This window comes from Vicia villosa, unplaced genomic scaffold, assembly GCF_029867415.1.
Source record: "Vicia villosa cultivar HV-30 ecotype Madison, WI unplaced genomic scaffold, Vvil1.0 ctg.005397F_1_1, whole genome shotgun sequence".
NCBI classification, from domain to species: Eukaryota; Viridiplantae; Streptophyta; class Magnoliopsida; order Fabales; family Fabaceae; genus Vicia; species Vicia villosa.
The window spans coordinates 81,682-97,309 of record NW_026706615.1 but is presented as its reverse complement, the minus strand read 5'-3'; positions in this window follow the sequence as shown (position 1 = coordinate 97,309).

The window sequence follows — 15,628 nt, the reverse complement described above, 5'->3', positions numbered from 1 at the left end:
TGATTCTATCTGATCTTAGGGAACATTTCAGATACAAAGTGAGCTCTAATTGGTTGGTGAGAAGATTCCTTGGGTGATTCATCAATTTGCCATAAATTCTCAAATGTAATCATTACATAATCACATGTTCTTGTTTTAGGAATCTTCCTCAATTATCATGGCATCGTGAAAATGAATGCATGGCATGTTTTCAGATGTGTTATGGGTCGTGTAGCATCCATAATTGAGGTCATGTGCACAAAATTGCAAAGTTCAAAAATGATGCATGACCTATAATTTCACTTCATGAGGCCAACTTTGAACAAGCAAAACTCCTAGCTCAAAATGAATTTGGAGAAGGTTGAACACAATTTGGAAAGCCCTAAACATCTACTTCAAATCATTAGTTTGGAGTTTCTTCAGAATCCTTTGGCAAATTTGTGAAAAATGAGGCCAAAGTTGGAAGAAAACTAGGTTAAAACACTTAGAAAATTTTCCAAGTGTTTATGACCTAAAACTTCAAAATTTCCAGAACTCTTAAATGATTGATCTTTTGAAAAAAGTTCCATTGTAAGATGTTGTTTTATTTTGCAAGATCTACAACTTTCATGTTGGAAGTTTTTTGAGTTGTGTAGGTGGAATTTTGAGTTCCCACAATGCCCTCAAAAACCCTAATTCTCGACTTTTTGCTCCTTGAAGATTCTTCTTGAATTTCTTTAGTCAAATGACTTTAATATCCATATATTGATGATATTGATCCTTGAAAGTCATGGTTTGACCAAAAATCTTAAAAGTCAAAGGTGATCCCATACAGTTGACTTTTTTCCAGATAAGGTGAGATTTGGACTTTTGTGTAGAATCAAGATCTTCTCCTCAAATGAGTGATGTAAATGGGTTATATTGAGGTGGTAAAAGTTCTTGAATCATGTCTTGAGTTTTGGATCCATGCCTCTGATTAAAAGTCAACTATCCTTGTGAATTAGGTCAAAAACCCTAATTGTCGACCAGATGAAAATGATGACTGTAGACTTTGAATTGAGGTGTAATGTCCAGTGGATCTTGTTATATGAGCTATTTGAAGATGATTGATGTCTTTGAATGATCCCCAGGGGCTTTTTAGGGTTTCCCAAAGGTGATCCCTGATTTTAGTCCTTGATAGGCTCAAAACCCTAGTCTGGTGACCTGATTAAATCTGTATTCAGAGGACTGGGTATCTAATCAACCATAGGTGAGAAAATGAAGCTCTTGAGTCCTATGATTATGTTAGAGACTAATCCTTCTATTGATTGATCCTTTGCCTGAGTTTTCTTGTCTTTGAACATCCTTGATTAAATGCCAGATGAAGAAGTGACTGCTTTGGGCACTAGTTTTGACCTGATGAAAATCCTGAAGATATGTCATCTCAGGGGGGGTCAAAAATTAGGGTATGACAGATGGCATTTGTTAGCAGTAAAATTCTGAGCACATGTAGGATTGTCATATCTATAATCTTTCCAATCTTGTATTATTAGTCCATGTTTCAAGTATTTGATCAATTGCTATAATAATGCTGCTATGTTCAGTGATATGGTTAGTTTTCAAATAGTAAGATGTAAGCAAAATTTAATGACATATCATGTTTCTATAAGTATTTTAATTTGATAGAAACCTTAAACGCAATTAATGTTTCTATCAAAATCATCTTACTTCATTTCATCATGTAATACTTAACCATTTCACTTCATATGTAACAACTTTTTTTCACATTCTGAATGTTCCAATTTACCACTTTCTTACTTTTCTGCTGAAATACCAACTTATTTTGTGTTGCTACAGCTAGAAGTTGGTTCATACACAAAGTCGTGTTTTTTTAATTTCTTAAATATTTTCAATTATGAGTGATTTTATAATAATAATTATATATCACGGGACACTATTCAACTAAAAAAAAATCAACAAAATATTATAAATATTTATAATTAGCATAAAGTTAATTTTCACGGGACACTATCACCACAATACCTTTTTTATTTTAACAATAAAATATTATAAATATTTATAATTATCATTGATATTTGTAAATGTTTATAGTTATTAGTCATATTTGTAAATATTTATAGTTATTAGACATATTAAATTTATCATGCCGGTGATTTGATAAATATTTCTTTTTAAATATTTTGAGTTATTAGTGATTTTATAATAACAATTGTATATCACCAACAATCAAGCCTTATCAAATGACTTAAGATATGAATTACTATTGCATTCCCATGTTTTTTTTACATAGCTTTTATATATAGACTCATTTCATGTTGTGAATCTTAAATTAACATTCCTCATTCGAATTTTTAAATTTTTCTTTTTATGCGTTTATAATACTTTCTTCATCTTAAGATTTGACTTACCCGTGCGGACGCACGGGTCTTCTACTAGTATGTTTTATAAGATTTATTTATATCAAGTGTCTAAATATCAAATAGCCCAAAAATAAGATAGTCCAAAATTTTACTTTAGGTCTAAAAAAAATGTGTTTAATTAAATTTTAAAATACAAAATAAGTTTATTGTTCTTACAATACTATACTCTATCTTTTCTAAATAAATAAAAACAATTTTTATTTTATATTTTTTATTGATAAATTATTTTTAATGATAAAATTTTTATTATTTTAAATTAAAATTGAGATTTAGAAAAATTTATAATATATAGATAATAAAAATTGAAATAATCAAATTAAATTAGAGTGTTGTTGACAAGCAATTTTCGAATAAGTAAATGGGCCCAAGTGGAGAGGGTGTCTTTTATCAGTAAGGCCCATTAATTATCCTATATGAGACAAGTGGGGGGATGTCGACGGAATTGATGAAACAATTCCCAAGGAGCTAGTCGACTAAGACGTCGGCTTAGGAGTTTGGATCGACTGTCGACCGACATTGATAAAACGGCGGCAAGAGAAGTTTCCAACCTATGAGTCATGAAGCAGAAAGTGGGGAAGTTTGGGAAAAGCTTCGCACAAATCCCAACGTGGAAAATTAGTAACCATCGACGGTTATCTTTATGTATTATCTATTTAAGCAAGTTGTTGTATTCATTTTAGAGGTCGCAATTTATTGCATTCAAAACATTACGCTCAAAGTATCCGATTTTAAGAGAGAAACAAGTTCCTTGCTTGAAATGTATGTTTGCTTCCAACATTTTAATTCAATTCAAATTCCAGTTTTTACACTTTAAAGCTGTTTGTTTATTTACTTTTTCTTTGAAATTGTCTTGTTCTCTTGCGCGTCTTTATATCATTCGATCTAAGTTACCAAAGTCACATTAAACTCAAAACTAAGTCTAGGATTATTGTAGCTGATCCTGCAAGTAACTTTTAATAAAAGGCTAGAGATTGTTCCCGAGAAACAAATTGGCACACCTGTTGGGTCGCATTTGTGTTGAGTTCGTCTCAATTCGTGCATGAGATTGAGAAGTGGGTGAAAAATGGGTGATCCAAGAAATCCAAATCCAAATGGGGAACAACCCCCGGGAGTAAATATCGGTGCTTCACAAGAGTCTGAAGCTGGTTCGTGCTTAGTGGTTGCATCGTCGACAGCCCACAGCGCTCCAGTAACAACGAGTTATCTCCAAGGCCAACTATGGCCAGCACTACATGTCAATATATGCCTAGTCTCACTATGTCCATTATTGGTGGGGAATGATCATATGGAATTTGATCGGAAAAATAGCAAATGTACTATTTTTACGAAGTAGTAATAAAAGGTTAAAACCAAGTATCGATCTCGAGGACTGCGTTGGAATATAAGTTTTATAATTATTCAATTAAATAAAAAGTCAACTGGGGTTTTTGAATGAGTTATAGTTTCTAAATTTAGAATAAAAATAGCAGACAGTAAATTTAAACCTTTTTCACTAATATGAGTAAATGCCAAGGCAAGGTGTGTAATTTGCTCTGTAATAACCCTGAATCCTATTTGAGATCTCTTCAACAAGTTCATGATATTCAATTACTAAATCTTTAGAGTGTTTGCCCCTAAATCCTTATTGGGCAAACCTTTGGTTTTGCATCTACAAACCCTAAGTCCTTAGAGAAATTAGATAAAACCAAGCTTATTTTCTATCAAGAGTTCTTAGTGACCGTAGGGTATCCCTAGTCCTAGGTGATATCTACTAAGGTTCAATTTAATACAAACCTTAACAATTGCGATCCGGCAAATTGTTAATCATAAAACAATTTTTATTTGTCTGATAAAAAAGGCATTAAAAACGGTATAAAATTGAACTGAATAACATAAACATGAAGTCGATCAAATCAAAATATCAAAGTCATTACAAACCAAATCAGGGACACACCCCTAGCATTGGGGGTTTAGCTACTCATATTGTTCAAAAGAAATTCAAAAGTATCAAAGTTAAACATTACAGATAATTGGGGAATTTGTGATCTTCAATTGCTCTTGCTCATGAATGATCTCTCTTCTCCAATAATCTCCTATGTTGCTCTGCTTCAGATTCAATTTCTTTGGTTGTGTAAAAGATACCCCTTCTCTTCTCCATCCTTCACTATATATTGCAAACACTTCTTTTTAAGTCGGAAAGTACCAAAACGCCCTTCTGGATCACTTTTTGAGTAAAAATCATAAAAACATGAAAATCAGCGTAACAAGCCAACACGGGTCGTGTTGGGCAACACGGGTGCCCGTGTTGGTACTCTGGATCCTTTAAAAAATATTTTGCGCTCAGTAGCAGCAACACGGGTCGTGTTAGGCAACACTGGTGCCCGTGTTGCACCACTGCTTCTCCACTTTTGCCTCTTGCTTGCATGCCCAGCAACACGGGTCGTGTTACTCAACAAGGGCGCCCGTGTTGCACCACTGATTCTCTCCTTTCTTCTTTGTCTTGCTCTTTACTTCCGACATTTCTTGCACTGGGTCGAGTGAAGAATCTCCTAGATCTAAAATACCATTAAACAACCAAACCAACGCATAAAATGGGAAAATAAACTCGAAAACTAATAAACGGATAAAACTTGCAAACACAAACATAATTACTTAAACAGATTAAAAAGACTACACTATGACATTAAGCAGTGCAAAATACCTGGATTATCATCAGGAAAGTGACAAAAACATAGTGAGAATCGTGACTGATCACAACCCCAAACTTACTTCATTGCTTGTCCTCAAGTGATGCTCGAGAAACTAGCAAGGGTCCCCCAAATTATCCGCAGATATCTTACCACAGTACTGCTGAGATCTTTCGCAACTTTCTTTCTGTTGGCCTTTCAATTGATTCCTTCTTCCCTGAATTGAGCGATTCAGCTATACTTCCACAATGAGGTGTCTTTTTACCTGTAAGCTTATTCACACTCTCACCAAAACTCTCGGGTTAAAGTGTTTGCACTCAATGTTCAAGGCATGCAAAGTCAGCTCATAGGTTTGTATAACATTTATCTTCATCTCCTACGCACAAGAAACACACTTTTTGAGGTCTTTTACGGTTGTAACGGGGCTAAGGGACAAGGTGGGATGAACAAACAAACGGGAGAACTAGTGGCTTTTGGCTTAGAATCAGAGTTATTATCTCGCTCACTGTGTTAGTATGAAGTTCAGAATCACAAATGTCGGACACCGTTTCTTAAGATCCTTGACTGACTACTCATGTATTTCTTTGAGCATCTCTTTTCTTTCGCATTTTTATTATTAGATCAAATTCTCCTATAGGTAAGTGCCCCTTTTTGTATTTATCATTTCTTTTTATCTTTTTTTTTTCTTTTTGGTTCTTTTGCACTTACCTACTTTTCTGATTTCAGTGTACCGACCCCAAACTTAAATTGTTTCACAGCTTGCAACCATAACAACTCTTATCTAAGCAGGGTAAGGAAGTGTTTGGGTTATTGGTTAATTCATGCATGTAATCAAACAAACAAAAGGCTGTATGGCTCAAACGGGGTGAACAAGGGATAACGTGAAAAGGTTAGCTTGAAAGGCTCAGGTGTAAAACAAACAAGTGCCTCAGTGTGTAAACAGGTGCATTAGAAATTCCGACAAATACGTACACAAACCAAGAGTGACGATGACATACCTGACAACTCTCATGATGATTTTGTATTTGGCTTTTTATGATCCTCACCATGTTTGGTCAAGCTCACAGGGTCCAGGAACACTTCTTGTATGGTCCAACTTTATCGCTTCATCAGTTCTACAAGTCTATCGTCTGGTCCAAAGCTTAAAAGTGCGTCCAATCATTAAGTTCAACAGTACTAACTCTTTGGGGGTTCCTTTCATCACTGTGGGGTGCAATTTGGTTCACTATCTCCGGTTCTCATCACTTGTCCTGCTAATAATATCAGCATCCTGCACTGACATGTCATAGCTAACACACAAACTAACATAAAGTACTGACAAATTTAAAAGAAAAACGAAATAAAAAAAAAGAAACTACTAAAAGCGATAAATAGAACTCCCCCCCACACTTGAACTAAACATTGTCCGCAATGTTTTTGTACAAGCGTGAGAGGTACATACCGGACCTACTGAGGAGGGGGAGGAAACTACAACATCAGACGCTGCATCATCTCATGCATATCAGTGATCATAATTCCTTGCCGGGTCTGCTCCTCGCCTTGCCGGGTTTGCTCAGTTCGTAGATGCCTAATTTCAGATTGAATCCATTCCCATTGATTCGGAGCCATAGAGGAAGATCCTGAACCATAGGTGTTAAAATGAGAGGGCTCCTGTGGGAACTGATGCTGAGTCGAGTCTTCGCCGTCTCCTTGATTACCTGCATCAAAATCATCATATTGGTCGTGTCCTTCCGGAGCGACATTAGTGTAGAGCCAGTTAGCACGATTAGTCGTGCTGGCTTTTGCCGGGTCAAGTAATTCAAACAAGAATCGACTTCTGCTTGTCAACCAATAGCCACCATTAGAAATAGTAATCATGGATTGATGAATAAGGGATTCCATATCAATCTTAGTTTTACCTGCAATAGGAGTGTCAGTGTCCAATAATTCTTTGTAACCAAAATGAACCGCAATTTGGGTGATAAGACCACCCACAGAAATTCCACCCGACGAGGCACGACCTACTTTGCCTAGAAAATCAGCCACGAACGCGGCGGCATTAAGCGCATCATGATGAAGCATTGCATAGAGGAAAAAGAGTTCCCTCATGGTCGCAACACCATGACTATCACCCCGGCCAAATACAATGTATGCAAGACCCTTTTGGGCATAGCGAATACATGGATTCTGAATCCATGAGGACTTAGCACTCGCGGCGACATACGCCTCCAATCCTGTGATATCGCCCCAAAATTGTTGTCCCGGGAATTCATCCGGAACAGCCCCTGGTCCATAGATGGGCAAACTGAGGACACCCCCTAACTCCTCTACGGTTAACTCATGAGCTTGGTTAAACATGTGGAACTTAAGAGTACCAAAGAAGTACATAATAGACCCATTCCACTTTCTTTCTAAATGAAACTCTATTGTGCTTAGAAACTCAAGAGTGAGGCGTTCATAGGATGGTGCCTCCATATACATAAATTCCAGCATACCCACAGAATGAAATAGCCTATCAATTTCGGTTTTAATGCCTAGGGTATTCATAGTGTTTTCACAGATATACCTTGTGGGAATGAGCTTCCGTTTGACATGAGCCAAATATCTTTGGTGATGCTTAGGGTCCTCAAAGAGAATGTCATGAGGGTTGGATTGGCGGACCGGCCTTTTGCGAGTGCCTGCAGACTCAGCGACTTGCTTACCCGTGTTGGTTCTTTTCTTTTGTGGCATTATGTGTACCTACAAGAAAAAAATTCAAAACGAAAAATTGATGAATTAGGATAAAAAGTTACCGTAGGGTTGGAGAGAGTGAGGAGTAGAACAACTTTTGTGAAGGTTGATAAGGGTTTTGAGTAGTGTAGAAGGAGAAGTTGGAAGCTTTAGGGAAGAGTTGTAATGGAGGTTTAGGTTTTCGGTGAGAAAGAGAGAGGTTGAAGAAGAAGGTTTATGAGAGAAAGAGAAAATAGAATAAAAAGAAAATAGGGATATTTGGAGAGAGAGTCGATTCTGATTGGATGGAAGTGAGGTGGGATGGGTGGGGTCCATGGGCCCATTTTAAAAAAATTTGAAAAATTTTCACGCACAGGCAACACGGCCCGTGTTACGCAACACGGCCACCCGTGTTGCCTCACTGATTGGTTTTGAAAAAAAAGGCTTGCTTCCAGTGGACGCAACACAGCCCGTGTTGTGCAACACGGCCACCCGTGTTGCTCCACTATTTTTCACCCCTTCTTCTCCCTTTTTTTTTTAGTTTTACGTTTGGGGCAACACGGCCCGTGTTCTACAACACGGCCACCCGTGTTCTACAACACGGCCACCCGTGTTGCACCCCTGGTTCCACTTCACAAAATTTTGCTTCTTCACTTTTCCTTGTCTTTCCTCACCTTGTATCCACCACTGGACTAGCTTTTCCTGAAAAATTAAAAAAACACACAAAAAAGAAAACAACGAGAATACATTAGGGAAAATCCATGGGTTGCCTCCCACGAAGCGCTTCGTTTAACATCGCTTGGCTCGACGGTCGTTCATCTTATCCTGTAAGACGAACACTGTGAATCAGACCACTTTCTTGTCCTTGATAATACGGCTTCACCCGCTGTCCATTCACTTTAAATGTATCCCCGTTGGTTTGATTTTTTAATTCTATTGCTCCATGAGGGAATACTTTGTGAATTAGGAATGGTCTTGACCATCGTGACTTTAACTTTCCAGGGAATAGTTTCAACCTGGAATTAAACAGCAATACCAATTGACCTTCCCGCAGTTCCTTTTTCTGAATCCTCTGATCATGCCATATTTTTGTTTGTTCCTTGTAGATTTTGGCATTCTCGTATTCTTGATTTCGGAACTCTTCCAATTCATGAATTTGAGTCGTTCGAGTTTCACCGGCTTTCAGAAAATCACAGTTCAGGAGTTTGGTGGCCCAAAACGCTTTGTGTTCGAGTTCGAGCGGTAGGTGACATGCCTTACCATACACCAATTGATACGGAGACATACCTATTGGGGTCTTGTACGCTGTTCTGTATGCCCAGAGAGTATCATCTAACTTGATCGACCAGTCTTTGCGAGAGGCACTGACAGTTTTTTCCAAAATTTGTTTTATTTGCCTGTTAGAAACCTCGACTTGCCCACTTGTTTGAGGATGATATGGGGTGGCGATCTTGTATTTCACATTGTATTTTTTTATCAAATTCTCCATTAGTCTATTTAAGAAGTGAGTACCTTCATCACTGATTAGTGCTCTAGGTACTCCAAACCTAGAGAAGATGTTATGCTTGAGAAAAGTCACCACCACTTTCGCATCATTGGTGGGTAAGGCCACAACTTCCACCCACTTTGATACGTAGTCAACTGCCACCAAAATATAATTCTTCCCGAAGGACGGTGGAAACGGTCCCATAAAATCAATCCCTCATAAGTCGAACAGTTCTACTTCCAACATAGCATTCTGAGGCATCTGATTTCGCTTTGAGATGTTCCCTGTTCTTTGACATCTGTCACATTCTCGAACAACATGGTGAGCATCCTTGAATAAGGTCAGCCAGTATAACCCAGATTGTAAGACTTTCGCAGCAGTTCTATCTCCACTAAAGTGTCCCTCATAGTCTGAGTCATGGCATGCTTTTAGCACATCCCTTTGTTCCTCCTCTGGTACGCACCTTCTGACCAGCCCATCTATCCCTTTCTTGTATAGGAAGGGGTCATCCCATAAGTAGAACCTGCAATCATGTAGAAACTTTTACTTGCGGTTAGAATCAAAATCTTCTGGAATTACCCCACCTACCAGATAATTTGCATAATCGGCAAACCAAGGTGCACCAATAACAGCAAGGATATGCTCATCTGCGAATTCATCCTGTATTGGGCGTTTTTCCTCTGTTTCCTCGATAGGCGACATTCGGGAAAGGTGGTCTGCGACTGTGTTTTCGCATCCTTTTTTATCACGAATCTCCATATCAAACTCCTGAAGGATTAAGATCCATCTCAGAAGCCTTGGCTTAGAATCCTGTTTGGCAAAAAGATACTTCAAAGCAGCATGGTCAGTGTAAACAATAACTTTGGAACCCAACAGATATTGCCTGAATTTATCAAAGGCATAAACAACAGCTAGCAACTCTTTTTCAGTTGTTGCGTAATTTATCTGTGCAGGGTTTAAAACATGACTAGCATAGTAAATAACATGTAACAATTTGTCCCTACGTTGTCCTAGAACCGCCCCTACTGCAATGTCACTTGCATCACACATGATCTCGAAAGGAAGAGACCAATCTGGGGCCACAACAATTGGTGCCGAAACTAGTTTTTTCTTAATTGTTTCAAATGCTACGACACACTCATTATCAAAATTAAAGACCCTGTCCTTAACCAACAGTGTAGTTAAGGATTTAGCTATTTTAGAAAAATCTCTTATGAACCGGCGGTAGAAACCCGCATGCCCTAAGAAACTTCGAATACCTTTCTCATTCATTGGTGGCGGTAGCTTTGATATGACTTCTATTTTTGCTTGGTCAACTTCTATTCCTTTGTGGGAAATTTTGTGACCCAACACTATACCTTCACGCACCATGAAGTGACACTTCTCCTAGTTGAGGATCAAGTTGGTCTGTTGACATCTTTCTAACACAAGAGAAAGATTAGTTAAACAATTATCAAAAGACTTACCAAAAACCGAGAAGTCGTCCATAAATACTTCCATATGCTTTTCAAGCATATCATCAAAGATGGCTTGCATGCATCTTTAAGAAGTAGCTGGAGCATTACATAACCCGAATGGCATCCTTCTATAGGCAAAAATACCAAACGGGCAAGTGAAGGCCGTCTTTTCTTGATCTTCTGGTGCGACCGCTATTTGATTATACCCCGAATACCCATCGAGGAAGCAATAGTAGTCATGACCCGCTAACCTTTCCAACATTTGGTCTATGAAAGGTAACGGGAAGTGATCCTTTCTTGTCGCCAGATTTAGCCTTCTGTAATCAATGCAAACTCTCCACCCTGTTACTGTCCTTGTAGGAATTAACTCATTTTCCTCATTTTTTATCACTGTAGTTCCTCCCTTTTTCGGCACTACATGTACAGGACTCACCCAAGCACTATCAGATATAGGGTAGATCATCCCCGCATCCAATAGTTTCACCACTTCTTTTCTGACAACCTCCTTCATTGCTGGATTCAACCTCCGTTGAGGTTGGACTACAGGTTTGTGATCATCCTCCATGAGAATTTTGTGCATGCAAACCGTAGGACTAATACCTTTCAAATCGTCAATCGACCATCCCATGGCCCCTTTGTGCTTTTTCAGAACTTCAACAAGTTTGTTCTCTTGGATAACTTCAAGGTGTGAACTTATGATAGCCGGACATTTGCTTTCTGTGTCTAGGAAGACATATTTGAGGTTTTCCGGTAGTTGTTTCAATTCAGCCCACTTCTTTGGTTCATCTTTCTTTTCCTCTACTAATGGTTGCCTTAAATCCTCCCACCGATTTTGTCGAGAACTTTTAAAGAAAAGTTTTGCTTCCATCATATTCAACACTTCTATCTCTTTTTCGTCAACCTCTTCAGTTTCGTTGAAAATCGATAAACTCAACACTCTTTCTAAAGGTAGTTGTTGTGACTTCAAAGCATTCTCATTGTTAACAATTTGATCAATCACCTCAATATGTTGACTAGTAGCAACATCATCCTTGTATTCCATGGTGTTTCGCACATCAATTTTTAACTCTTCATCATACACGTTCAAGGTCATCGTGCCCTCTTCTATGTCTATCAAACATCTCCCGGTCTCTAAGAATGGTCTCCCCAAAATGATCGGAATTTCTTCATCTTCTGGCATCTCTAAAATTACAAAATCCACTGGAAACACCAACTTGTCAATTTTTACGAGCACATCTTCTACTATCCCGTACGGTCTTTTTACGGAATGATCTGCAAATTGGAGTGTCATTCTTGTATCTTGAACTTTACCAATTCCCAATCTCTTGTAGATGGACAACGACATAAGGCTAACACTTGCTCCTAAATCAATAAGAGCCTTTTTAAATGATCTATCCCCAATAGTACAAGGAATATTTACAGAGCCGCGATCTTTCTTCTTCACCGGAATCTTCATACCCTGCAAAATAGCACTACAAGTTTCAGTTAGAATAATTGGGTCACAATCGGTTGTCCTTTTCTTGGAGATGATATCTTTCATGAACTTGGCATATGTAGGCATTTGTTCTAATGCCTCCAGGAATGGTATGTTCAACTCAAGTTTCTTAAACATTTCCAAGAATTTTTGGAAATTTTTCTCGTGCTGCCCTTTCTTCTTATTTCTTGTTGGAAAAGGTAATTTAATTTCTGGTTTTTCTTCACTAGTCTTCCCTTTAGTTGTTGGTTCCAACACACCTAAGTCTTCCACTTCTGCCTCACTCTCTTTTATTTCTACATCCACTTCAAGCAATGGCTCTCCTTCTTCAACACTCTCCTCTACAACTTCTTTCGCTTTACCATTTCTAGTTACTATAGCGCTCACATTATTATGGTCTTTGGGATTCGTAACCGTGGCACTAGGTAGAGCACCAGGTTGCTGAGGACTTGCCAATTGTTGTGCTATTTGACTCATCTGAATTTCAAGATTTTTAATTGATGCTCCTGTATTCCGAAAATTACTTCTTGTTTCTTCTTGAAATTGGGAGCTTTGAGCAGCCATTTTTTCAATGGCAATCTCCCAATCTGCTTTTCTTGGCCCTTGTTGCTGGAATTGTTGTTGAGGTTGCTGATAAGGTTGTTGATATGGTTGTTGTTGTTGTGGCCGATATTGTTGTTGTTGGTGTGGAAGACTTTGATAAGGAGAAGCCCCTTGTTTTGGAACGTTCCCTTGTTGATCTTTCCATGAGAAATTCGGATGATTCTTCCACCCTGGATTGTAAGTATTAGAGTAAGGGTTGTTCTGTTTCAAAAAGTTGATTTCTTCCACCTGCTGGGTTGTTACCACACAATGCACAGCAAAGTGAGGTCCTCCACATATTTCATAATTCACTGCTTGCATCGGTTGAACCGGCTGAACTTGAGCCACCGTTTGTTTTTCAAGAGCCATTAGTTTTATTCTACGCTCAACTTCAGCTGCGATCTGCTCTTCCATCTTAATAACTTGATTCGTTAACTTCAAATCAACTAACCCTTCTGGTTGATTTACACTGCGGTCATACAGCTCTAAGTGTTCGTTTGCTGCAATAGCATCAATGATCTTCTTTATCTCAGTGGCTGTTTTAAAATTCGTTGAACCACCAGCAGCTGTGTCAATTAGTTGTTTAGTCTTAAGCTTAAGACCATTCACAAAATTCTGCATTTGTTCGGTTGCATCCATATTATAAGTAGGGCATGCCACCAACAACCGCTTGAATCTCTTATATGCATCTCCAAGTGATTCTCCTTCCTTTTGTTTGAAATTGACTATATCATATCTTTTGCGGATATACACAGAAGCTGGAAAATATTCATTCAGAAATGTTGTCTCCATTTGTTGCCAAGTTGTGATACTTCCAGCAGGTAAAGAGTAAAACCACTCTTCAGCATCGTCTGACAATGTAAATGGAAACATCACCAATTTCTTGGCTTCTTCAGAATGCCCCTCTATCTTTAATGACGTTGTCATAGTAAGAAACCTTTGTAAGTTCTTATTTGCATCTTCATTGATTCTTCCAGAGAACGGTTTCTTTTCTAGTTGTCTTATTGTTGCCGGGTGTAGTTGAAAATGGGCAACATTGACCGGTTGGTTAACAATTGTCATCCGGCCAAGAGGTGCATTTGCTCTTCCATAATCACCTAAAAGCCTTTCCACAGGAGGTGGGTCTTCGGCCATAGTTTCAGGTTCAGAATCTGAATGCTCAGAATGGATTGAATTAGTCTTCTCTGTTTCGGGATCTGAAACTATCAGCGGTTCTTCTTTTGCTTCCAGTTCTCTTTGTTTAGCTTCTCGGCGTCTTGCTCGAAATAATCTTTCTGGTTCTGCGTCAAAAAGAAGTTCAGTTGAGGCCTTACCTCGCATACAAAGATTAGATGAATATTAGTACGAGCAATTCAAATAACAAAAAATCAAATTTTGGTTGCAGAGCAACAAAAATTCAATTGAATTATTATTTAACTTATATTTGGCAGTCCCCGACAACGGCGCCAAAATCTTGATCGGAAAAATAGCAAGTGTACTATTTTTACGAAGTAGTAATAAAAGGTTAAAACCATGTATCGATCTCGAGGACTGCGTTGGAATATAAGTTTTACAATTATTCAATTAAATAAAAAGTCAACTGGGGTTTTTGATTGAGTTATAGTTTCTAAATTTAGAATAAAAATAGCAGACAGTAAATTTAAACCTTTTTCACTAATATGAGTAAATGCCAAGGCAAGGTGTGTAATTTTCTCTGTAATAACCCTGAATCCTATTTGAGATCTCTTCAACAAGTTCATGATATTCAATTACTAAATCTTTAGAGTGTTTGCCCCTAAATCCTTATTGGGCAAACCTTTGGTTTTGCATCTACAAACCCTAAGTCTTTAGAGAAATTAGATAAAACCAAGCTTATTTTCTATCAAGAGTTCTTAGTGACCATAGGGTATCCCTAGTCCTAGGTGATATCTACTAAGGTTCAATTTAATACAAACCTTAAGAATTGCGATCTGGCAAATTGTTAATCATAAAACAATCTTTATTTGTCCGATAAAGAAGGCATTAAAAACGGTATAAAATTGAACTGAATAACATAAACATGAAGTCGATCAAATCAAAATATCAAAGTCATTACAAACCAAATCAGGGACACCCCCCTAGCATTGGGAGGTTTAGCTACTCATATTGTTCAAAAGAAATTCAAAAGTATCAAAGTTAAACATTACAGATAATTGGGGAATTTGTGATCTTCAATTGCTCTTGCTCATGAATGATCTCTCTTCTCCAATAATCTCCTACGTTGCTCTGCTTTAGATTCAATTTCTTTGGTTGTGTAAAAGATACCCCTTCTCTTCTCCATCCTTCACTATATATTGCAAACCCTTCTTTTTAAGTCGGAAAGTACCAAAACGCCCTTTTGGATCACTTTTTGAGTAAAAACCATAAAAACATGAAAATCAGCGTAACAAGCCAACACGGGTCGTGTTGGGCAACACGGGTGCCCGTGTTGGTACTCTGGATCCTTTAAAAAAGATTTTGCGCTCAGTAGCAGCAACACGGGTCGTGTTAGGCAACACGGGTGCCCGTGTTGCACCACTGCTTCTCCACTTTTGCTTCTTGCTTGCATGCCCAACAACACGGGTCGTGTTACTCAACACGGGCGCCCGTGTTGCACCCCTGATTCTCTCCTTTCTTCTTTGTCTTGCTCTTTACTTCCGACATTTCTTGCACTGGGTCGAGTGAAGAATCTCTTAGATTTGAAATACCATTAAACAACCAAACCAATGCATAAAATGGGAAAATAAACTCGTAAACTAATAAATGGATTAAACTTGCAAACACAAACATAATTACTTAAACAGATTAAAAAGACTACACTATGACATTAAGCAGTGCAAAATACCTGGATTATCATTAGGAAAGTGACAAAAACATAGTGAGAATCGTGACCGATCAGA